Genomic DNA, 24,292 nt, shown 5'->3' on the forward strand with positions numbered 1-24,292 from the left:
AGTTTGCTGCTTATCAAGAAGAATTCTGCTTGCTGAGATTTGAGTATTGCCAGCACCTGCTGAAGGCTGGTAATGATTTATATTACTTCTGTAGTTTGGAAAAAAAAATTTTTTTTTTTTTGCAGCAAGCAGAACAAAAGAAGAAAGGCTGAAGTCTGTAAACCCAGAAGGGAAGAATGCAACTGCAGTGGAGGTACCTGGTCTATATGCAGGGCATTTTTCACAGATGCAGCTATGCAGAACTATACCAAATAAAAGGTGGGACAAGGAAAAGATAAACTCTGGAAACGCCTCAAGCATAAGAGCTGCTTTGTTCATAGAATCATAGAATAGTTTGGGTTAGAAGGGACCTTCAAGATCATCCAGTGCCACCCCTGTCCTGGGCAGGGACACCTCCCACCAGACCAGGTTGCTCAAAGCCCTGTCCAACCTGGCCTTGAACACCTCCAGGGATGGGGCAGCCACAGCTTCTGTGGGCAACCTAGTCCAGGGGCTCACCACCCTCACAGGAAAGAATTTCTTCCCAATATCTAATCTAAATCTCCCCTCTTTCAGTTTAAAACCATTACCCCTTGTCCTATCGCATCTCTACTATTTCTAATAACTTGCATGCTGGGTTCCTGTTACCATATAATTCTTCGCTTTATGAAAGTGCCAATATCGTCTGTCTACTGCATTCCTAACGTGTTTCATTCACTTGACTGATCCTCCAAGTATCCTGACACAAGACTATGACCTTCTGCCAGTAACGGGCAGGTTTGTCTTACTGAAACAGTCCACTGTCACATATTAACAAAAATATAGTTTATAATTCAATCTGTAATTATTTTTTCTTTAGCTGCTTTACTTGGCAGCTTCGCAGGAGTAAGCCCTGTTGTACTGATAGGGAGTTACGTCCCTTAAGAGAATTTAATTTGGACATATCCAGGAATATAAAGAAGCATAATCATTGAGAACTAAGCTGTTGCACCCGTTTAGTCATTAATAAAAGGGATTACACTCTATCAAATAAGAATAACATCGCCTACTAATTAATGTGTAAGGCTTATTTGGCAAACTGCTGTATATTCTGTTCCAGTAGATAGCGATGCTTGCAAGGGGCAAATAGATTAAGCATGAAGCTAAAGGGTGTTTCAAAAATTGCCACACCAACCTCTGATATATTTAGGCTGTACTTACTGAAAGGGGGGTTTGCAGCCAGTTGTTTTCCAGGCAAGAAAGCTGGGATTTTTTGGTCTTCTGCAATCTGATCTTTGGTTCTCCCCCGAGGCAGTGGGTAAGCAAGACTTGCAGTTTAACGGAGGGATTATGGCAGGAGGCCCTCCTTGGAGGGCGAGAGACGCTGCCTGCTGGGGAGGAAGCCACCACATTTGATGAGATGGTCACGCCTTCGTTCACTGCCACCTTGTTGGTGTTGGTCAGTAGCGTACGCCAGAGAAAAGGAAATAAGAAAAGGTCAAATATCCTGTCCAACATTCAGCAAGCAAGGGTTTAAGAACTTACTAAGGCTGAGCTAATACTGGTAACATTGCGTTTAACGGCTGCACGTGTATGTATCCTTCATGTATTTCTCTCAGCTCTGAGTTCACTTAGTTGTGTCTTTTTTTATCAAGATATTCCCAAGCCCCAGATTCTGAGACATTCTGCTATATTGCATTGCCCAGGTTTGTCTGTAGGGTTATAAAAAAATATTTCTGACTGCATCACGTGTTTATCAGCTCTTCTGTCTTGTTCTCTGCATTGGTTGCTTTGGATATTTCCAGGTTTTACTTCTGTTTCTTAACTTCTACTTGCAAAGTTGGTCTTCAGTTTGTTATTTTGAGGAGAGTGACGGATTGCTGCTGAGTGGGGGGATGTTGGTGGTTTTTGTTTGGATTTAATGTTTTCCAGCCAATTCTGGGAGCAGATGTCTTTAATCATTAGAGCACTTCACTTCAGAAATAAATAACGGAAGTGTCCTGCCGGGATCAATTTAATAAGTAACAGCAACTCAAAAATTCAGCTTTCAAATAGTGTTAAGTCTTCAAGTTTACTCTTATTCTGGAGTGCCTTTGTCCATTTATAAGATAGAGAAAGGATTTCATAGTTTCTCCGCAAGAGATGTGTAAGTCTTTATAGTCTCTGAGAAACAGCTGGCTCCTGATTTTCTTTTTTTCATTTGTATATTAAGGCAAACATTTGAGACATGTTTAAATTCCAGATGATCTACTCCTTATAGCGCAAAACAAAAAAAGCCAGAAAAAGATACAATTTTCTCATTCTGCAAATGTAAAAATTGTTCACTTCAGTGTGTATTCTGCAAATTTGGACTCAGATCTTCCCAAGCTTTAAAAATTGCAGGTTGAGAGATTGTTCTATACAAGACACTAGCTTTTATTATTAGATGCTTGGTGACGGGTAGCATTTGTACATTGAGGTTCAGCTGTTCTTAGAAGTATTTTGAAAATTCGAATTCAGCCTCAACACACGAAAATGTCTTGGTTTCCTTGTAGCAGAAAAGGACAATGGGCCCATAACTCTTACTGGTAGAACTTCCTATTTGGCTTTAGCTTGTTTTTCAGAGTGTTTCTTTGCGGTTTGAGAATATTTTTATGTGCTTTGCTTTTGTCATAATAATATTGTAGGTTTAGGGCATTAGGGAATAAGGTTTCCTGATACTCAAAGACTCTTTAATGGTATCTAGGAACTTCACTGAACATTAGAACATATTAAAAAATAAAGCCACCTCTCTGCCTAGTGTAGTTTCTCATAGTTGTCTTTGGTGTAGGTTTTTTATGTCTAATTTAGTTTATGGACATGAGACAAACAACATAACATTCAGGAGAATGAAGACAAAATAACCCGGAGAGATTAAAGGAGAATTTATCAGCAGAAGATCCAATACCCAGCAAACGCCTTTCTCAAGATCTTCATCCGTCACACCTGGATTCCTGGGTGGTGAGAACTCCCTGGAGAATTCCCTGCTCTCGAGCAGCAGGCGGCACACTTTGGAAATAGTACCTGAGATTGGAAAATACTCCCAGGTTTCCATTATAATTTCTGATATGGGTGTCAAGTCTCAAAAAAATCCCTTTAGCATACAGGATAAATTGGAAGTCTGGGCTTAAGTAACAAAGACAGCAGAGGAGACAGGAGTCGAAATGTTCATTGACAGGGATGCAGCTGAAAAAACACTTGACCTTCTTATTGTCATGCATTTTCACTGTCTTAACTGCCTGAGCAAAGAGCTCCACTACAAACAGAATTGTACAAATCTGGATAAGAAAGACATTTCTGGAGTATTTTAAATGTTTAATTGAAACAGACTTCTTCACTGCAAAAGAAGAAAGACTTAAAAAAAGAAAAATTAGTGCCAGAATGAGACATTGGAAGTTTGCTTACAGTGGCAAGTAGGTTTTGTCGTAAATAATACAATGAGAATCTTTGCCATCACACACACACACACACACACACACAAAGGGACATTATAACAGAAATGCACTCATTTAAGAGAGGAAATGTGCAAGTTACCCTTGAACTGTGGTGTTGCCTTTGAAGAACCGGAATACCTGAATGAAGTATGCAGAAAACCAGTGACCCGTGATGTTAATAACAGCGTGTCAAGAGAATGTTTATTATGCAATAATTCTCAAAAGGGCAAACAAGGTTGTCCAAACACTACCTTCAGCTTTTTAACAGAAATATTTTGTCTCTTGAAAAGTGTCTCTCAAATACAAACTATGGGTTCCTTTCAGTTTTCTTGTGATACTTGTGTGAGTTCTTTGCAGAAAACATCATTTGTTTAATTGAAACCATGGCCCTCTCCAGGACTATACACTCAAGCATAGCAAGTGTTTGAGCTGATCCATAACATCAATGATAGAAACTTGTTTCTAATAATCCTCCTTTTTTTTTTTAATCATGCTGTTTTCCGTAAGTCTCTCTGCTCACAAAAGGCTTGCGAAAAATAGAATAAGCACTGAGCCCTGCAAATACACAAATTCCCAAGAGTAGTAACATTTTCTTTATTTGCACAACTTCCATGAGAAAAGGTTTGTCAGAAGGAAGACGACTGTAAAGGACGGGACATGATGAAGTCCCTGAATGCCCTGTATTCATATTCTTGTTATTGCTGTGATGAAGAGAGTACAGTCCCAATGTGTACTTCTCTGCTTTTCACTGACGTGGCCTTCCAAGCGCCTGGATATTTTGCTTTGTATATTTTGAACCACTCTACTGCTTAGTAGTGGGGTTGACTTAACTTCCTTGGAACTTCTGTGTTGCCGCAGTTTTTGTTGACGCAATCATGAAGGCTTCATTAGTTATTGATTTTTCATTTGAATTTCAAGCTGAAGTGTATTTCATATAGTTTTCTCTTTACACTGTCTTTTCTATTCATTTAGATGCATGCAAGGTGTAACAGGAGCACTCAAGGATGATAGCAAATTGTAGGCAATCTAAATAAATTTAATGCCTCCATCCTCCATAGAGCAGAAGTCAATGAGATTCCCACAGGGTATGTGAATGGGGTTAGAATGAAAGTCTTAGTAAAAAAAATTTGGGACATACTGATGACACAAATGTAAGCGTAGCTCATGTAGCAAAATTCTGAACTGCAAATTTTGATGTGTGCAACCTATCACTCGATTCAGTTCCACTGCCAGCCAGTAGCTGGTGTACGACTGACTTTTTTAATGATGGTTTAAGGGCAGAGCTGAGATTTCCAGACCAGTGGGTTCTTACTCCTCCCCAGACAATATGAAATTATATCTATAAATGCGTGATAACAACATAATTCTTTCAAGGGGAAATCATGCCTCACAATTCCACTTTGAAGATGTCAACCACCCTTTAGAGGAAGGTGATCCAATCTGATAAACTGGGATTTTTGAAAAAGAAGGTAAAATATCCACAGTCCTCTCAGGGATTAATAACTGGTTAAAAGAGGGGGGAAAGGGATGAGAAGGAGTGTTCAGTTTTTGTAACTGAGAGAGATAACCAGTGGAATCTCTTGCTAGAGCCTGTGTTATTTAATATATTCTTTCAGGAAAGAAAAGGTTTAATAGGGAAGGAACCGTCTTTGTAGCTAGCAGAGTTATTCTGTGTAGCCAGAACTGCAGAAAATATATACCGATGTCGATCCAAATTCAGGATTACTGTTTAGGAAGGAGAGGTGGTCCACACTGTGGCTAACGCAGCAGTCAGCAAAAGGCAAGTAGGAAGTTAAAAATAGTTAGGAAGAAACAGAAAATAAGCCAAACCATTGTTACCACATGAACTCACAGTTAGCCCATGCGTTCAATGACGCATGTCATTGTACTCAGCTGTCTCACGAGGAATATAGAAGACAGAAACTGTAAATGAAAGACCGGTGACTTACACTCCTCAAGAAAAAACTAAATAAACACGGATTCTTCAGCTTGGAAAAGCGGTGACTGACAAAAGTCTATAAGTGATTGGTGATTTGGAAAAGGTATACAGGAAATTACTTGCTGTTGCATACAACATGAAAACCCAGCTTCAGACCAACCGGTAGACAAACAAACAAACAAAGGAAAGTAAGTTTTCTATAAGCTCAAATTGTGGAATTTCTAGACATAGAAAGATACAGAGACTGAGGATATTCCATCAAAAACATTAGACAGATATGATAAAAGTGATGTCCACAGATAGCTGTTTAAAAATCATGGTCCTGGTGCAGCCCCAGGGGAGGAAATCCATAGTCTGCACGTCGCTGGTGGGGAAAGGAGCATGTTACACCCTTTCTGGTTTCTGCGTTTTTTCCTTAAGTCCCACCACTGGTGACAGTTGGAGACAATATACTGGGCAAGAGGGAAGGTGAGAAATTACAGTGCGGACAGCAGATCTTCAGAATAATAAACTCCATACCATTCATGTTGTTAAAATGATTTTTTTTGTGTCCATTGCTTCTTTTTGCGACTGATTTTTGTTTAGACCGAGGCAACTTTATTTACTTCTATAATGTAAATGGTACTCCAGGGTATAATTTAATAAAATATTTGGTCCTGTGCTCATCTTTAAAATTAATGCTTTTAAGTGGTTGTAGTATAAATAAGATCAGCCTTAGTGTATAATTATTCTAATTTGTTGAAAAGTCACATGATTTTCCTGTCAAGCATGTGGCAAAGGAGCTGGGAATACCGTGTATGAGTTTTAAACACAGTAAAACTGCCTTGAAACATCAGCTGCCGTGAGATTACTTAAACTGAACTGGTGGTTCACAAAGGGGCTGCGCAGAGCTTTCAGCTGGCCCTTCGGGCTGCACCAATTTGGAGGGAAACCAAGTGATGTGGTGCTCTGTGATAGACACATCTGTTCACCAGTTCAGGATCCGATGAGAAGCAGAACGGCTCTGCCTCCAGGGAGGGGATCAGGAGAGGGAGACCTTAGATGATGGGCATGAGTTGAAAGAAGAGGGGTATAGAATGGATCTAAAGAGGAACTTTTCTCCACAATGACAGTCCAGCCATGGCACAGGCTGCCCAGAGAGGCTGTGCCATCTCTGTCCTCAGAGGTTTTCAAGTTTCCACTGGATCAAGCCCTGGGCAACCTGGTCTGACCCCAGAACTGCCCCTGCTTTGAGCAGAAGGTTGGACCAGAGACCTCCTGAGATCCCTCCCAGCCTAAATGATCCTACGTCCTATCATTTCACGGTGTCAGACGTAATAGATATAGTAGCAGACAATTACAGAGACTAACTTCTTCCTTAATACGAAGGTTTCACCTGCCGTGCTGTACTTCAAGCTCTCAGATGATATTTCAGGATCGCCGGATTGTGTCTGAAACCTGCTGTTATTTTAGTCCTTCATGTTTGTTTCCATGACTGCCAGGGGTGACTTGGCCACAACCCCAGAAAACCACTGTGTAGGTGGAAGGAGGGACAGAAAGAAGGGGTCTGCCGAGGAATTAGACACCTGAGCAGAATTCCCTTCGAGTGCAAATTTTCCTCATTCGCAATGGAAAGTCCTCCAGAGGGATTTGTTATTTTTCAAGTGATAGGGGAAATGTTAGCATGTGGACGTGGGGGAGTAAGTGCAGAGGCAAACTGGCTTAGAGGGAATTTCGGTTTTCTGCTGTACCGATGTCTGATAAATCATCTTAGAGGAGCAACCTGGAAATTCAGAGTGCATTTATTCTGCCCAGTGTCAATGATAAGAGGCACTTGGATTGCTGCTGCTAGCTGAGAATCCAGCCTTAGGCAGGAACCCAGACAGGCTATTTCAGGTTATCCGATTGATGAGCAAATGGCTATTTTTCACTAGAAACAATCTTAAAAGCAAGATTTACAGTTTTCCCCCCTGTGGTGTTACATACAATGGATGAAATTATTTTCTCCACAGAAAGAGAGATATTTTATCTTGACAAGAGCAAAAGCCTCAGGCCTGGTGGAGGCCTCAGGAATGTGGAGGAGGAGGTGGTCCTCTATGGAATAGCTGGGCTTTGGAAGCGTCATGAAAGAAGGGTTTTTTTTTTTCTGGTACATCCTGAAGTGTCTGTGCTTAAAGATGACTGGAAGAAAATACTGGGTTTGTGTTGAGCATCTAACAAAATACCCAGTTTTGTTTACTTAGTTGCTTGTTTGTCCTGTTATACCCAGCCTCGCTTTTCCATGGTCTGCCTAAAGTTGTGTCTGAGCTTTGGCGCTCTTGAGCCGCACGCTACAATGGCCTCTGTAATTTGTCATCGCTTCCCTTACAAGGCTGCTTCAGAAGGGACCTTCATCTGCTTTGAACTTCACAATGCTGTTTCTCACACCCTCTAATTGCCTCACCGCAGCCGTGGCTTGTTTCCACTGTGCACCAGCCACTGTCGGGGAGAAAAGTTAAGGAGGCAGCTCGTGGTCTGGGGGCTTTGGCAGATCAAAACATATACAGTATGTGTCCATCAGTGGAGGTCAGAAGTGACATCTCACACTGTGGGGTACTGCAGAATGAACAGCAGCAGCAGGTGGTTGTTAGTGGGTTGAAATCATCTGAAATAAAACCCAAACCTTCGCATCAAAGAGAAAGGAAGGAGGTTTCTTAACCCATATCATTCAGAGATCAGTTGATGAGGCACCCCACAAAACCTTAACATGGGTGAGGTGAGCAAGTTCCCTGATGATACCAAACTGGGAGGGGTGGCTGACACTCCGGAGGGCCATGCTGCCATCCAGCGTGACCTGGACAGGCTGGAGAGCTGGGCAGAGAAGAACCTAATGAGGTTCAACAAAAGCAAGTGCAAGGTCCTCCACCTGGGGAGGAAGAATGCTAAGCACCAGTATAGGTTAGGGGTGGACCTGCTGGGAAGTAGTTCTGAGGAGAAGGATCTGGGGGTCCTGGTAGACAGTAAATTATCCATGAGCCAACAATGTGCCCTTGTTGCCAAAAAGGCCAATGGAATCCTGGGCTGCATAGGGAAGAGTGTGGCCAGCAGGTCGAAGGAGGTCATTCTCCCCCTCTACTCTGCACTGGTGAGGCCACAACTGGAATACTGCATCCAGTTTTGGGCTCCCCAGTTCAAGAGGGACAGGGAACTGCTGGAGCGGGTCCAGCGTAGGACAACTAAGATGATTGAAGGACTGGAGCATCTCCCTTATGAGGAAAGGCTGAGAGAGCTGGGACTCTTTAGCCTGGAGAAGAGAAGGCTGAGGGGAGACCTTATTATGCCATATAAGTATCTAAAGTGTGGGTTGAAGGAGGATGGTGCCACACTCTTTTCATTGGTTCCCAGTGACAGGACGAGGGGCAACGGGCACAAGTTAGAACATAGGAAGTTCCATTCAAATACACGGAAAAACTTCTTTACAGTGAGGGTGACGGAGCACTGGAACAGGCTGCCCAGGGAGGTTGTGGAGTCCCCTTCTCTGGAGATTTTCAAGACTCGCCTGGATGCAGTCCTGAGTAATGTGCTCTAGGCAATCCTGCTCTAGCAGGGGAGTTGGACTAGATGATCTCTAGAGGTCCTTCCAACTCTGAAGTTTCTGTGATTCTGTGATTCTGTGAGTAAGGAGCTGCAATGTGTGTGGAAAAGGCATCTGCTAAACTTGTTTTGTCACAGGAAAAAAATATCATGAAACCCTACCCGTCATTTTCTTGAAGAAATAGGATTAAGACCAAAAATAACTTTCATAATATTATATGAAATAACAGGAACAGTCATAATGTAAAAGAAAGCTTTGCATTTCTTCTTGCGTCAAAAGAAAGGAAGAGGAATTTTTTGCTCTGCTAGTTAGTCAGCTCCTTATCAAGAGTCTGCGTTATTTCCTTGAACAGGGAGAACTCTGAGTTTTGCCACTCAGAACTAAGCCAGGGAGTTTTGATGGAAATACTGGAGTTCCCCTATTTGCTGGGTTTTGTGTTTTCCCATTTTCTATCTGTAAAACCACAAAAAATATAGCCAAAGCCATGCCCTGGGAACTGTGTTTTGCATAAATCTAAAATACCAAGAGAGAGAGTTGGTGATTAGGCCTCGGTCTGCAGATAACCCTCCCTTGGCACAGTTCAGGGACAGATAATCAAGCCCGTCAGCAACGCGTGGCTCCGCAGAAGTTCGTATGTGGCTGGAGCAGGACTGTGCCAGGGTGGAGATGCCTGGGAGAAAATCCAGCAACAAGATCCTGAGGAACACAGCTTGTACCGGCACTGGCGCAGCGGGAGCTCATGGTCACCTCTGAGACATATGCAGCTTCTGGAAACTCTGCCTCTCCAGCGCTCGGCAGTATGTGGTACCTGTCTTGCGTGCTTCAAAATAAGAAAATATGGGGGGTTTAGAGCACAGGAAAGATGATCATACCCTCAGCCTTGCCAACCAATCAACTGTCAAAGGGAAGAAAGTAACGAACTTGCTAAGAGCAATCATATCCATGCCTGTTGTCATTTCTACGTGTCTCAAGACCATTATTGAGCTCTTCTGACACATTTTGAAAAGTCCTTTCCTACCAAAAAAGACGAGTTGATGGTGATCCTCAGACAGTAGTTGACGTGGAAGTCAAAAGGACCTGAATAATGCCACCAATGTGGTTTTACTGCATTTTTCTGGTTAATGTTCCCTCAAATAGGCACGATGAGGAACTGGGTGAAGAGGCTGTCCACATCACACAGGCGCTTTCTGAGCTGGCAGTCCTTGTCTGCTTTCTAAACATAAACTTGCCCTTCTTTGTCACAGCACTTACAGGCCAGCACTTTCCTACCATGCCTTTTTTCCTTACAAGATGAGACAGAAAATTAGGTTAAAAGTAGTGGCCGGGGTTGCTCAGCTCTTGCAGTGCATCATAGCAGGAGACTGGTAAGAGGATGGAGAAAATGAGGTTTCTGGCTTGCATTGCTTTGCACTGAGGAGTGGCTTGCTGTCCTCTAATTGTGGCTAGCAGTTTACTGCATGTTTAGGAACCTTGTTAACAGAATGTGAATGCCACTTATTTTCACTTGTGGAAGCGTACCCTTTGGTTTTCTGCGCTTTGAGGAGGTCCTGGTTTAGTCATTGAAGCAATTTTTTTCTTTTATCTCTGCTTTTTTACAGCCACATTTTTCAAAGCAGCGAGTTCCTCTTTTGGTACTAAGTGTGTGCAAAGCCCCAGCAAATTCCAACGTAAAACTTAAAACTGGGTGTTTGGAAAGAGCTTGACGTCAGCATCAAAGTGAAACTCTGTCTCATCTTTTGGTGTGTCTAGAGAAGAATTGGCTTCTTTGAGATCTGTTACGGTGAGAGCATTAGTTATGGGCGAGCAGCAGCTGAGGTTCAAGCCTGTCAGGTCTTCCCACTGACTCACTGCAAAGTCCACAAACCCGGGGGAAAATATTTTTTTGGGTGTTAATGATGCAGCAAATAATACAATACTTAGATTTATAACTATCCTTAAGTGCATTTCAAAATACTTCAATTTTAAATCCTTTAAAGCAAAACAGAAAAAATGTGGAAGGGAGCTTTAAGGCCACCTTAAATCTTCACGAAGGACAAAAGTGATAGAATTAATAAAAATGAAATTAATAGAATTAATAAAAATAAAATTGCCACTAGAAACAACCAAAATGAGCTAGCTGCTGCCCTTAATCCCCTCCTTCCCACTTCCTCCTGGAAAGACCATTGCACACAGCCAAAATGAGCAACTTTTAACTTCGTGTATGCCAGATGAGGAGCCAGTGGCGTAATTTGAGTAAGGCGTGATGGGGGTGCGGTCCAGACTGAAATCTTTACCAGTGCTGAAGTGGGAGGGGACGTAGCCACCTGAGAGTGAAGAGGCTTTTGGTGACAAGGGATGACTTCCATGTGTGCGTAAACTCAGCTCCTTTGCGTTCGTAAGCCTTAGGGTGGTAAAATACCAACTTGAAAGGCAGGTTCTGCAGTGCAGGGACTTTCTTCTCGCTGAGTTGAAGGGTTTCTGTGTGGACCAGGGCGCAGAGACCTCGCAGGTGGCCAGCAAGCCTGTGTGCGTGGCTCAGAGCACAGCCGTGCACGTAGCCATGGGTATGGGGCACTGACCCCAAACTCCGTGTGTCCCCGTGTCCCTGGTTGTCAGCGTACACTGCCGGTGTGGAGCCTACGGAGCCAAACTGCCTGTTTACTGACTTACCATGTCTTTAAGTTTACTGACGTACAATTTAGGTCTCTCTGCGTCAAAGTGGGCATAATTTCATTCCCTCAGTCTCCCGCTTTGATGCCTTTTTTCTGTAATGTTGGTCCATGAAAGGGAGGGGAAGCATCACCTGACAGTTTTAGAAGCAGATTGTGGTAAATGTTGTATATAATGGACAGAATTGCCATTCCCGTCCATGGCTCTGAGGATTTTGGATGCTTTTTGAGTCCTGAGAAGCCCATGATAAGTGCGAGGCCCAAAGCGTGCTGCTGGGTCCCGGACCAAAGGGCTGGTGCTCGGAATTCCACCGGCACCGGGAAGCACTCAGAGGCTGAGGCCAGGTCAGGAGAGTCCCACGGGTGACAGATGGCACTGGGGCCCATCACCCTCCCAGGTGCTGCCGAGGATGGTATCGGTGCCCAGACACACTGGGGACGGGCTGCGGGACAGGGGCTTGGCCTCCATGAGCAGCTTCTCCCCCCCTTCCCACAGCACCCGCCGCCGCGCTGCTGCAGCCCCGCAGGGAGCACAGAAACGCAGTATCCAATATTAGAGTATTGAATACGAATGAATATCCACAGATTATGACTGCAGCAATGAAAAGACATGCATTCTTTTTTTAAAGTTATTTTAATGCAGACTTCGATTTAGCCGCCTGTTGGATTGTTGAATTTTTTTTTATTTTTTTTTTTTTGTCACAGTCTACCTCGGTGCTTTCTACGGCTTCAGCTCCGCGCCGGTCGGGGGCAGGCCCCGCGGAGGGCCGGCACCTCCCGCCGTGCGCGCCCGGCTGCCGCCGCCCCTCTCCTCAGGGCGGTGCGGGCGCGCCCCTCGGGCGGGCAGCTCGCCCTTCAGGCTGCCCACCGCTCCTCCGGCTGCCTGTCCTCCGCCGAGCCTGCCCCCGGAGCGCCCGACGGCAGAAAACCGCCCCGAAGCCCCGCTGTTCTCCCCCAGGCCGGCTGGCCGGCGCCTCACGCCTCCTTAAGAGGCGGCGGTCAGCTGACGGCTGGCGCCTCCCCCGCCGCGCGGTGAAAAGCGCCGTATGCCCGCAATGGGGAGCGGGAGCCTGCCCCAGCCGACAGGGACGGCCGAGCCCGCGGGACCTCAGGCGACCGTAAGCGCGGTGCCTCCTTCTTACGCGCTCAACTAAGCGGCTCCTCTGCGGGGTGGGAAGGGAGGGCTGGTAGCGCGGAGGGGTGCGCGGCTGCCAGGCCCGGGACGGGCCGAGGCGGTTGGAGAGGGGCGGGCCGGAGCGCGGGGATGAGGAGCGGAGCCGGCAGCCCTCCCCTGCGGCGGGGCAGGCGGCTGGTGGGGCCCCCTGCTGTAAGGGGCGCTGGGAAGGGCGGCCGGGGCCGGGGGAGCGCCGGGCGGCGCGGGGTAGCGGCTTCCCTCGGGCGCCGCCTCAGGCACCTGCCGCCCGGCCGGCCCTGCCCGCGGCCGCCGGGGCAGGCGCACCGTCCGCTCGCCTCTCGGTCAGGAGCGCCGCCGCCGCACGGCGTCCGCCTTCCCCAAGCGCGTAACGCGCGTAAACCGAATTTTTCATGAGGTAAAAAGAAGGCAGCGAGGGGGCAAAAAGCCTTGGCAGCGCTCGCCCTGTGTGCCGGAGCGCGGCAGCGGGAGGTACGGGGGGGTGGCCTGTGGCGATCGCGCAGCAAGTGGGGAGAGGAGCCGCGAAAGTTACATAAACTGCGTTATTCGTTACCAGAGCCGGGGTGGTAGGCTTGTGCTTGCCTTTGGCCCGTGAGGCTGGAACCGATTTTGGCAACCGTGCAAACTCTGCCACCTCATTCACTTATCCCCCGCGTAGTATGTGCGATGAAGCAATCCATTTTGAAATTTATAGGGAAGTAAAAAAAAAAATAATATATATATCTGTTAAGGAAAAATTCTGCAAGGTGCCTGTGATGGCAGCTTTTCTTTTGGGTCTGATATGAAAAAAAATGTGCTTAAGGGTTCCTGTTTGTGACTTGCAGCAGGAGTCTGTTAGCATATATTAGAAGTATGATCACAGACCGTAATCCCCTTTTTTTTTGTGGGGTTACATGTTCCTCTTTAGGAGCAAACTTGCACGCTTTTACTGTTATAGGCCAGTTCGTTGCCCTGGCTGACCTCTGGTCAGTCCTGCACCGTTTGGAGAAGCTGCTGGCTCAGCGGTGTGACCAGTTCCTGTGCTGGGGGTGGTGATTCCCCCCCCTGCCCCCGAGCTTAGTGGCTTGCAGTGGTACGAGGTCAGTCATCTTCCCTCGAGCAGCCTCTGAAAGTGACTTTGAAATAGCCGGCTGGGCTGAGAAGCAGAGCTGCTGAGGCTCCAGCATCCGCTGGCTGCGTCACCCCTGCGGAGCTGCTCAGAGCTTGTCTGTCGGCACCTTGTGTCACACCTGTGGGCAAAAATCCCTTTGGTCACCTCAGCTGGGGAGTGGGAAACTTCCCATTTGGAGGCTCCTTGCAAATGAAGACGTGGGAACTCCGAAACTAGATAAAGATCTTATCCCAAGTGAATTGCAATTCTGGGAGTAGGGCTTTTAATGGAGTGGATATTGCTAACAGGAAGATGGCTTTCTGTACCTCGGTAGGCTCAGACACTTACTGTGTTGAACAGTTGTTTCATAGGAGCAGCTTCTTGGTGCTTACCAAGAATTGTTCAGTATACTAAGACTTTCAGAGAGAAAACATGAACCTAAAACTGATGTGCTTATTTTATTTTCTTAGGGGGAAGGTTTTGAATGCACAGCCTGGAACAGGCTGCCCAGGGAAGCGGTGGAATTGCCGTCCCTGGGGGGTATTTAAAAGACGGGTAGACATAGTGCTTAGAGACATGGTTTAGTGATGTTTTTTGTCAGAGTTAGGCTGATGGTTGGACTTGATGACCTGAAAGATCCCTTCCAACCTAGACGATTCTGTGACTCTACAGTGTAGAGTTCAGTTCTCTGCTGTTGTTGTCTCTCAAAATCTCTACCTTGTCCCTTTATGACCACCTTTCTGCACTCTCTTGTTCTGCTATGGCAGGGATACATAAAAAAAGAGAAATGGAAATACTTATTTATGCCTGAATGACATAATTTAATATCTTCTGTGTGGCCAGTTAATTTGCGCTGGAAAAATACGAGTTTGACTCTTGGCACCCAGTGCTGTTGATGACTTTTTTTTCTTAAAAGAATTAGACAAAAAGGAAAAAAAAGCCAATGCTGTTGCTTCACTGAGATTGCATACTTGATTTCATTTTAACTTGAATGTGTCTTATTGAACGTTGTTACCATCTTTAGCAATCTGATCTAGTTAAAGATGTCCCCGCTTACTGCAGCGGGGTTGGACTGGATGACCTTTAAAGGTCCCTTCCAACCCAACACAGTCTATGATTCTGTGATCATAAGGTGCCCTTCTTGGATTTTTTGTGATACCTTGAATAGATCACTTTTGTCAGCTGGCCTAAAATAGCCAGAATAGGAAATGTTTCAGCCAACCTGTTTTTGCCTTAGTGTACTTAAGTGTGTAGCTTTTAGTCATACATAGGGGAAAAATAATGAGTATGGAGTGAGCCTTGACTATTTCTTTCAGAGGTATTTGTGCAAAGCCATTGAACAGGCTTCACAGGCATTTTGGGTAACCTCTACTCTCTTCCTTGACATGTTATCCTGACAGTGCCAAGGGACTGAATCCAGTGCAATGTAGCAATGACTTTCCAGGTGCATGGCACTTCATCAGTAATAGGACATGGCTCAGTTTGAGTCTATTTTAATTGACATGCAATATTCAGGTATGTGGCAACTTCTGTGGCTTGCATATAGGTTGGAAGAGGACAGCATTGGCAGTAGAACTGAAGCTGTTCTAGATACTTGGGAACTGTGAATTCAAATTGAATTGTGTTAATTGACCAGCTGGGGCTGGTTAGACTTGCCTAGCAGCCAGAGAAGGAGGTGTCTCATGCTTGTACCCAGACATTCAAGTGTATGAAAACTGACTACAAAATATGAGAAAACATTTAGTTTTGCATGGAAACTTTCCAGCACAACAGGTGGAAGCTCAGTGTACTGTATGGCCCATGGTTAGTGTGTGGAGTGGAGAGATGGGAGGTTAAGTTCGAATTTATTCTTTACCAGTTACAAAATACTGATGTGGATCAAAGTCTCCTTATCCTTCATGTGGCAGTATCCTAAGAAGGGGAGTCACCTTGAGCGAGCAAAACTGAATTTTTAACTAATTGTTTACTTGATATTGATGGGGATACCCACGTTTCAGTGGTTGCTCTAAAGACAAGTACATGTCACAAATATCTGTGATTTGTAGCCTGGAGGAGGTTTAACCAATAAAATCAAGTACTTCCCTACAGATCTGGTCCAGCTGGTGTTTCAGCTCCCAGCTAAAGCCTGAGGGACCAGTTGTGAGACACACACTTTTAAACTGAGTTTGCAACTGGTCTGTTTTTGTTTCATTTGCCTCTTTCTAAACGGAAGCTCTGTGTGTACTGTGGAAGGATTTGTCTTTGACTTCACGGGCAGTGGCAGCAGAATTGGCTGTCATCTTCCTGAGAGGTGATGAACTCTCTTGTGTGTGTTTGCCATGCCTCAGCGATACAACTGCGTCTTTCGCGCTAGTCTGAAAAACAGATCCCAGACCTTGTCTTAGTAATGGAAATGATCTCGTCACTGCCCTAGGTTATAATAACATGATGTAGTAACAGCATACTTTCAAAAGAACTCTCTTTAAAAAAAAAAAAAAAAAAACCCAGAAAAACACCCCCCCACAAAAAACAACACAAACCCAACACTGGTATTCAGACTTTCCTGAGGGCTTTCATTTACTGTTTACCTCAGAGAAATGATATGAATTTTGTGACTGTACCAATTCCCAGCAGCCTGTGTGTCAGTGTCTGGAGCAGCATTACTCAGCCCATGCTACAGGGATGGGAGGTGGTCTCTAGGACACGTGAAAGTGGTCCATGAAGCAGGAGCAAACAAAGCACCAAGAAACTCCGCAAAGTTTTTGGGTTTTTCTTGGTTGTGGGTTTTTTGTTTTGTGTGTGTGTGTTTGTTTTTAAACAGATTGTAGGAAAAGGAGAACTAACTGATGAACACTTAAACTTTACTCCAGTTTATTTAAAGTGGAAAGTGTTGTGGCAATACTGCAAGAGAGAACTGGTGGACTTTCCTGGAAAGATCAATTAGTTCTTTAGCTTAAAAGTATTGCATAGAATGAGATGACTTCTGGAAAAAAAAAAAGGCAGTGTACAGATCTCATTAATTTTCTCTAACATTCATAATGAAATCCATGCGCTGTTGTCAGTGGTAAGTCTGAAGCCTGTGTTGGTCCTGTGTCAGTTGGCAGGGCATGGACACTGCAGTTTTTCTTCCAATACGTTTTCCTTTCCCAGAAAGACGGTTGCTGAGATGACACTTTCCGTCTCAGCTCATGCTTTTGCCGCATGCTGCGGCTTCCAAGACTCAACATGTGTAGTGACGGGAGCTTTTGGGATCTGGACTGCAAGTACAGATGTTCTAGAAGTCAATGCCTGAGTGAGTTGCCCAGACTCTTCAAGTAATCCCTAGAGGAAAAACAGGAGCTTCTAGGATAAAATTAGTGTGATCCAACAGACCATGTAAATTATGTGCTAGGAGTACCTCTTTCTCTCTGATAGCTAAGCACAGATGGAGATTTTTACATGGTAGGTGTTTGAATTTAAGTGAGGTGAATCCTACCTCTGGACTCTGTCTTCTGGGCAGACTGCACAGCTCTGGTTTTAAGTTAAAAGTTAAAAATCATTCTTTCTAAGTTTTGAGATGCAATCTCCTTTCAAATGAGTGGTAGCATTGGTAATGGTGCATCCTAAGGCTGAGCGCAGAGAATATAGTGCTTCTTTTTGTCTGCTGATAACAAAATTACTTCAGCAGGCGTTTACGGGCTTAATTACTAAATTAAATGTTTCTCATTGTTATACTTTGAGCATCCTAAGGTGGTGATAGTTATTTTTTGAAATACAAAGTAGGCTGTTTGCAAACAAGAATCCTTGTCTCTCCATCATTCCAGCTTCCATCCCTAAATATGCATATTTAGGAAGGAGAAGAAAATATAGGGTAAAAAGCTTCCACATACTCAAGTTCAGAACTATGCATGATTTGACTCGGTCACATTTGTGCTTTTTGTGGTTATCTGATAGTAAAGCCATTAAACTGACTCATCTTTGATATTTATCTAAAATTTTCCTTAAGATGATCTCAGCATAAATGAATAAAACTTAGTTCTTTTCCTACTAGTATTGTCAGCTATGACAGTACTTAATATCCTCAGCCAAGATCTGTAGGAATGTGCGCTTTTAAAATAAATTGCCCTTTTATATTCACAGTGACTATCAAGTTATACACTTAATTTGCACACACATACGCAGAGTTTATAGTGAGATCTGTACAAAAGTGTATTTATTGTAAGAAGTGGCAGTCCCAACCCACAAGGGGTGGTGTTTTAGAAGACCTGAATGATGAACAAGACTGGTGAGGGGGATGTTGGGGTAGATGGAGATGATTGCTTAAGAAGCACAGTGAATGCATTTGTATGGGCTGTCTCATCTGTTAAGTGTGGAGCTTTCTTTTGGTTTGTTTGTTTTGGTTTTTTTTCTCCCTATTACCATGTCTGTGGCTCCAGGATATAGTTTGTACATGGGGCTTAACTACTAGAACTGTATTTCTCATGCTTTTAACTTGGTGTATTGTCAATTGTTGGCTAAAAGTAAGTGCCCCCAAGTAGCATATTCATTTTGGCCTGTTCCAAAACCCGTTAACGTCAGTGGGAAAACAAACAACACTTGTGGGCATATACCTTGTACCAGACATGGAGAAGCTCTCACTGTGACCCGAACCATTACTTTGCATGCTCTGGCGGAAAAATCGTGCCTTTGTACTCAACATGCAAAAGTGTAACTCTATGCAAAATCAGTAGCCGCTGCCTAAGGCTGCAGTCCTGTTAGGGGGGGAAAGAAAAAACCCAACAAAAAACCCGACAGCAAAACCCCCCAAACAACAGGAACAACAAATCCTTTTGGGGAGAACATGACTGTGTATACGCTTGGAATGTAACTAATTAGAAATTTTCTGGCTGTTACCCTTGTGTACCATCTTTTAAAAATAATCTATAATGGAGAATTGTAAGAGATCATGTACTTTTGAGGCACTTCTGTTCTTAAAAGTTTTATAAATATGGATGCCTGCTTAAATGAATATCTGGGATAATGATGATATCTTAACCTGGTCAATTTCTATAAAATATGAAACTAACTATTCTTATGTTGCTCTCTTGTTTGAATCCTTTTTCCTCCTAATCCAAGTAGAATTGTTAATGATTTTCTAACTGTAGGACTAAGTGCAACACCCCTTTATCTTTTGATAAAGGCGTGAACCTGCTAAGTTTTCACAGTCGTGGTGTTTTTGGACTGTTGTCTTGCTGGGAAAAATAGTTTTTATTCATGTAACAAGAACCCTGCAACTATGAATCAAGGACAGCGCTAGTGAAAAACCTCAAGGCAGAGACTGTGAGCTTGTACAACATCTAACAGGAAGATGCTAGGAAGCAAGTCCTAGCTTTTCTTATAACCAGTTTATTTTTATGGGTTTGGGTGTGTTCAGTGATGATACTTGCAGACTTTTTTATTTTTTTTTACCAAGCGGTTTAAGGTTCCTGTAGGAAGTTGGTGTGATGTCTGTGCTGACAGTAATGAAAACCAGGATTTTCTAATTGCAAAATCTGCCAACATCTTGCATTGCTCTGGCATTTTCCACTTTGAGTAGCCCAGGCAGTCCTTCCTGGTAACCATGACATACTCCCAAGTATTACTTTGGTTTTTTAAACTTAAATTCCTTTTTCTGAGAACCCCAAATTTATTAATTTAATGAGCTCTTCAACTCTTCTGCAGCCTAGTGAATATGGATTTAATTTTTATAAGGGTGTTTTTGATAAAGAGAAATTAAATAGCTTCTTCCTAGTCATTAAGTCAAACCTGAATCAAAATTACCTATAAAAACCTGATACTATGTCTCATAGTCTTACCTTACACCTTCTCCCCTCCCAAATCCACAGTGTTGTGAAAAAACAGCCACTATAATCATAATTTAAAAAGGTATTGTTGTCTGAAAAAAACCCCTAAGATGTGAGGTTTTGTGGGTTTTTTGGGCTTATCTTCTATGTGCTTCTGACAATTATCTCTTGTAATTAGGAACTGAAATAATGCAAGCATGAAAAAGATGCTTGATATGGCTAAAGCGGAAGGAAAACAGGTTTTGTTGCTTGTAAAACTTTTTTTTCACCAGTGAATGCAAAGGAAGGAGGATCATATGAACTGAGCCTGGCTTCTCCCTCCAGTTTCTTCTTCTCTTTAAAATCACTGTTTTCCGTAGGTCTATTTATGATCAGCTGTGACACTATATAAATGGTTCTGAAATAAGCTCAGAAAAAATGATGGTGCTGAGTAGAGCAGAACCAGTGGTGCTGGCAAACACACTGCCGTGTGCAGGAGAGCAGTCTCCAGCCTGTTTTCTGCATAGTTCAGATGAAGAATTTGATCCTAATTTTCTTTCCGTGGTAGAACAGAATATATGTTTGGTTGTGGTACAGTCTTGCTTCTTGGTATCACTTGCTATGCATAAATAGAGGGCTGGAGAAAGAACGAGCATTGGGGATGAGGGAGACCAAAATTCACTTGCCTGCTCTGAACTGGATAATGTGGGAAGGGAGCATCAATCTCCCCCACCTGAGAGTGACCTGGACACGTACAGGGTGGCTATTTTGAATTAACATCAGTTTTGAGTGTAGGTGTGATAAACTCTCCCCAAAAGAATTTTATTAAAACCGATGTAGTTCTCTAATGACAGCTTTTTTGCTTTGGCAAATAGACATTTTCTGAATAAAAACTCTTGTTGAAAAGTGCTTGAACATCTCTACTGGCTATTCATCTGGCCTGCATTATGAATCAGTCATTTCCCTTTCAGTACAGACCAGGCACATCAAACGGTGTTTTTAATATGCTGAGGGAGAGTTTGAGTTGGCAAGGGAGGTAGTAAGCCCTTGGTGTCTTAAGAAATAGTTAAAAGCTTAGACAGTTTGGTAAGAGAGTAGTCATAGTTCACCTAAGTTTTGCTGAACTTTCTCTGGCTGACCAATGCCCTATGCCTCAGAGAAGAGCATGAAAGTCCCCCTTGTGTCCCTAATTTTGTAAAGCCATTTTAAAAACGGGATATGCAAATTTGGTGTTTCTTCCTGACTTTGACTGCTGTCCATTTATTTGTTCAGTCATTGTTTGTGACTCTGTAGTGATTTAGATTGTGTATTGCATTCCTGAAGGCCACAGTTAAGGTCTGAGTTGCTGGCAGTTACTGCTTTTTTGTTAGTTTTGTGGGTTTTGTTTGCTTTGTGTAACCATTGGCGTAGCTAATCTTCTGTTTTTGGCAGAATTACAGTAAAGTTTGACATATTTTCTTGCTTATGATGAATAGAAAATTTCCCATTAATTGTATTAAATCAAAATGTTACTTTCATTTTTAACCCATGTCCAATGCCTTAGTTGGTAACATTATGCATCCGTTAATAGTGGCTTAGATCCTTCCCCTCATCCTCTCAGGGCTTGGCTTTTGTTGTTAACTTGAGATAGTTGGCTAAAAATGAAACCAGCATTACCCGATTCAAAACTTTCTTCCTAAATCAGCAGAGAGATTGCACTAGAGCTCTTGCATCAGCTTGGCATTTTTGCTGTCATTACTCTGAACTCAGTGGAAATGGTGGCGCAGAAAATCCAGGCCCTTTTGATGCTGCCACTGTAGCCCCAGGAAAAGAGCAGCTGCAGGGCCTTGTTGGTTGGAGCAAGGATGGCAGAGATGATGAGGGAGACAGCTTCAGAGGAGTCATGAGAGGCACGGTAAAAAAAGAGGAAGTTCAAGAAGTGGCAGAATAACATTCTACTCCCTTGTGCTGTTGCTGAGCTGTGGAAGGTGGCTTGCTGCGTACCCTCTCCAACTGGGAGATGAGGGCTGGGGAGGAGCCGCAACAAAGCCTTACTGAAATTTGTAGAGAAAAATCAAAACCCCTGAGTAAATGCTTTGCTGATGTAAGTTTGACCTCGAGCACAAGTTGGTAACTTGGGAGTTTTTTTGTAATTGCTCAAACCCTGGAGTGAAGGTCTCTTCGGGTAGAGGCTTGGCTGGGCGGGTCAGGCAGGCTTTGCCCAAACTGTTGGGCTTTGGGTGGAAGGCGGCTGCTAGACGGAAGATGAAGACCACTAGTATTAATATGCTTTCTATTGCAAAAGTGTCCAACTGCAGACCTCTCAAGAAAATGGAGAGGGCGGTTGGGTCTGTCCTGCTAGGTCTAGTATTTATTTGTTAAATCAGTTGATTATAAAATTATTTATATATGAAAAATGTGAAGAAATCTTTCATAGTGTAAGTTTACCACTTAATGTCTCCCCTCAAGCATATATTGTATGCAGTAGGGATGTCTATATTTGCCTTTGTCTATGTGTTTGTGTGTAAAACACACATTTACATTACTTAAACTCCTGTTTGGCAATAGCCATAAAATATTTCCATATAGATTTTACATCATTTGAAAGAGGCTGTAAAATCTCAGAGTCAGAAGTTTCTTCATGACTACTTTTACTAGAAAGCCCTGACAAATTTCCTTGAGTCACTGTAACTACTTTGTCATGCTTTTAATGTTATGACCATATAGACCGAAGGAAGTGCAGCAGAACTGTCCCCTTTATTGCAGACAGTGACCACAGCTCATATTTTGGGTGAACAGTCCAAACCAAGAACATGAAAGTTGTAATGCTGAGTCATGTACAGACACTGAGTGTAAGATGACAAAATACACCTTTTTGTGTGCAGTCCTTTCTCCATCCCTGCCGTGCCAGCATGACAGTAGCCTGGGTGTGCTGCCTGGTGTTGTCTCTGAAATGCCAGGAAGTTCAGGGAGGAAAAAAAGAGGAGTTTGGATAACTTGCTCTGGATACTAATTGAATTGAAAAAGAATTTACAAAGTTAATTAAAGGAAATGTTTGCTTAACTTTCAGCTAAACTCGTTTTATTGTTGACATACATTACCTAAACAAAAGCCAGCTGTTAATTTCGCCGTCTCCTTGCATTTTTAGCTATTATTGTGGCTGTTCTTTTTTTTGTTTAACCACTGTGTAAGAAATGCAGGGGGATTGTCATCTGCAATTGAAGCCTGAGAGCATCAGGCAGCTTTGATGCATTGTGGCAGCTTGTCCCTTCCCCTAAAAGACAAACATAAATACTTAGGGAAAATATTAGAATAATTTAAAATAAAAAAAACTTTAAATAAAAAATAATCCTAATTTTACAGCAGGGAAGCAAAAGAAGGAGTGAAGGCATAGATAAGATAAAGATATGTAAGAACCAAACTCCCATTATTTTAATAAAATTTTTAAAAGGCATTGGCCCAGTAATATTTGGAAGTTGGATGACATCGCTGTCTTCACCAAGGGGGAGTGAGAGATTTGGATTGAGATCCTTGGAGTCTAAATCTAGCACCCTAAACCATAACAGTTCTTTCCACAGTACCAATGAGGCTTCTTAAAGGAGGTTTTGACAGGCCACAGCTCTCAACCAGTGTGCTGCAGCACGGTAAAGGAAATGGAAAGTTTTGCCAAAGATGCTGATAAGGATGAAATATGGGGGAGTGTTTTTTTCTTTTCTTCCCTTCACGTAAGTTTTAAAGGGATATATTCATTAAACAACTCTCTCCAGTCAAGTGTTACACTCCAGATACATATCACTTAATTTTAGAAGTTATTATTTAAGTGTTTGCATTTTTGGCAACACTTTAAAAGCTGCCACTGGTTTTGAGTTTTTCTGTTTTGGGGAGCCTGTCTTGCCATCTCAAACATGCTAGGGACTTGGGGCACCCGTGGAAGTGTGATGCTTTTGTTCTCTGCTGCCTTAGGATGGGCTTCCAAAAGTAAGAATGTCCTTAAACGAATAACTGTCATACATAAAAAGTTTTTGTGGAATAACTGAAATAAAAACCCTAATGTACAGAAATGCTGGGCGTTTTTAATCTTGCTTTTTCTGAACTGCAGCATGCATATAGCAAATTGTCTGCATAGACGATCTCCTTGAAATGATTTAAATAATAGGTAGACTTGACTTTTGTACAAGACTTGGTTTTATGGGGAATATATCCTAATAGTTCTTCTTTGTCATGGAACCTCCATCAGATTTTTCACATTCTTCTTTGGTTTTTGGCTGCCTTGCTGGAAAACCAAGTTAGCTGCTTCCCACATAAGCCTGCAGGGAGCCTGACCTGTACACAGCGGGGATTACTGATCTTATGCTTGAGGATTTCTGACAAACTTTTGAGACTGCCATCTAAAGTATCTGTCTTGTGGCTTGGATTTCTGTAGAAAAAGACAGTGATCTTTGTCATTTTTAAAGAATATTCTTGGAGTCCCTTGGCTGAGATTTTCTTTTTTTTTTTTTTACATTCAAGGCTGTTTTTTATTTCTAGTGCAATTTCAGTTGAAGTAAAATATAAGACACTGGAGAGAAGTGTAACATGAAGGTATTGACTCAAGGAACTCTTTCATTCTCAGAATAGAATTAACTCCTTACTTTGAATTTACTCAGTTACGCTTTCTAATATTTCTTAAAGTTCACTGTACAGTAAAACCATGTATGATGTCATGGCTTTTTTCTCATAACCTCTTGCAAACTGCTGTAGTGAGTGTTCCTTGTTAGCTCT

General features: G+C 43.1%; 1 protein-coding gene across 2 annotated transcripts in view; it reads left to right on the forward strand.

Moving 5' to 3' along the window:
* Window positions 1-12,422: 12,422 nt before the first annotated feature.
* Window positions 12,423-24,292, forward strand: part of PLA2G4A (phospholipase A2 group IVA) — an 85,394-nt gene continuing 73,524 nt past the window's right edge. Inside the window, exon 1 of one of the 2 annotated variants that reach the window (XM_063343906.1) lies at window positions 12,423-12,668. The gene's annotated coding sequence lies outside the window, so the exon portion shown is untranslated. The remainder of the gene's footprint in view (window positions 12,669-24,292) is intronic. The other variant, XM_063343905.1, reaches the window with a different exon arrangement.

Source organism: Chroicocephalus ridibundus, chromosome 8 (assembly GCF_963924245.1).
Source record: "Chroicocephalus ridibundus chromosome 8, bChrRid1.1, whole genome shotgun sequence".
In the NCBI taxonomy this organism is placed as follows: Eukaryota; Metazoa; Chordata; class Aves; order Charadriiformes; family Laridae; genus Chroicocephalus; species Chroicocephalus ridibundus.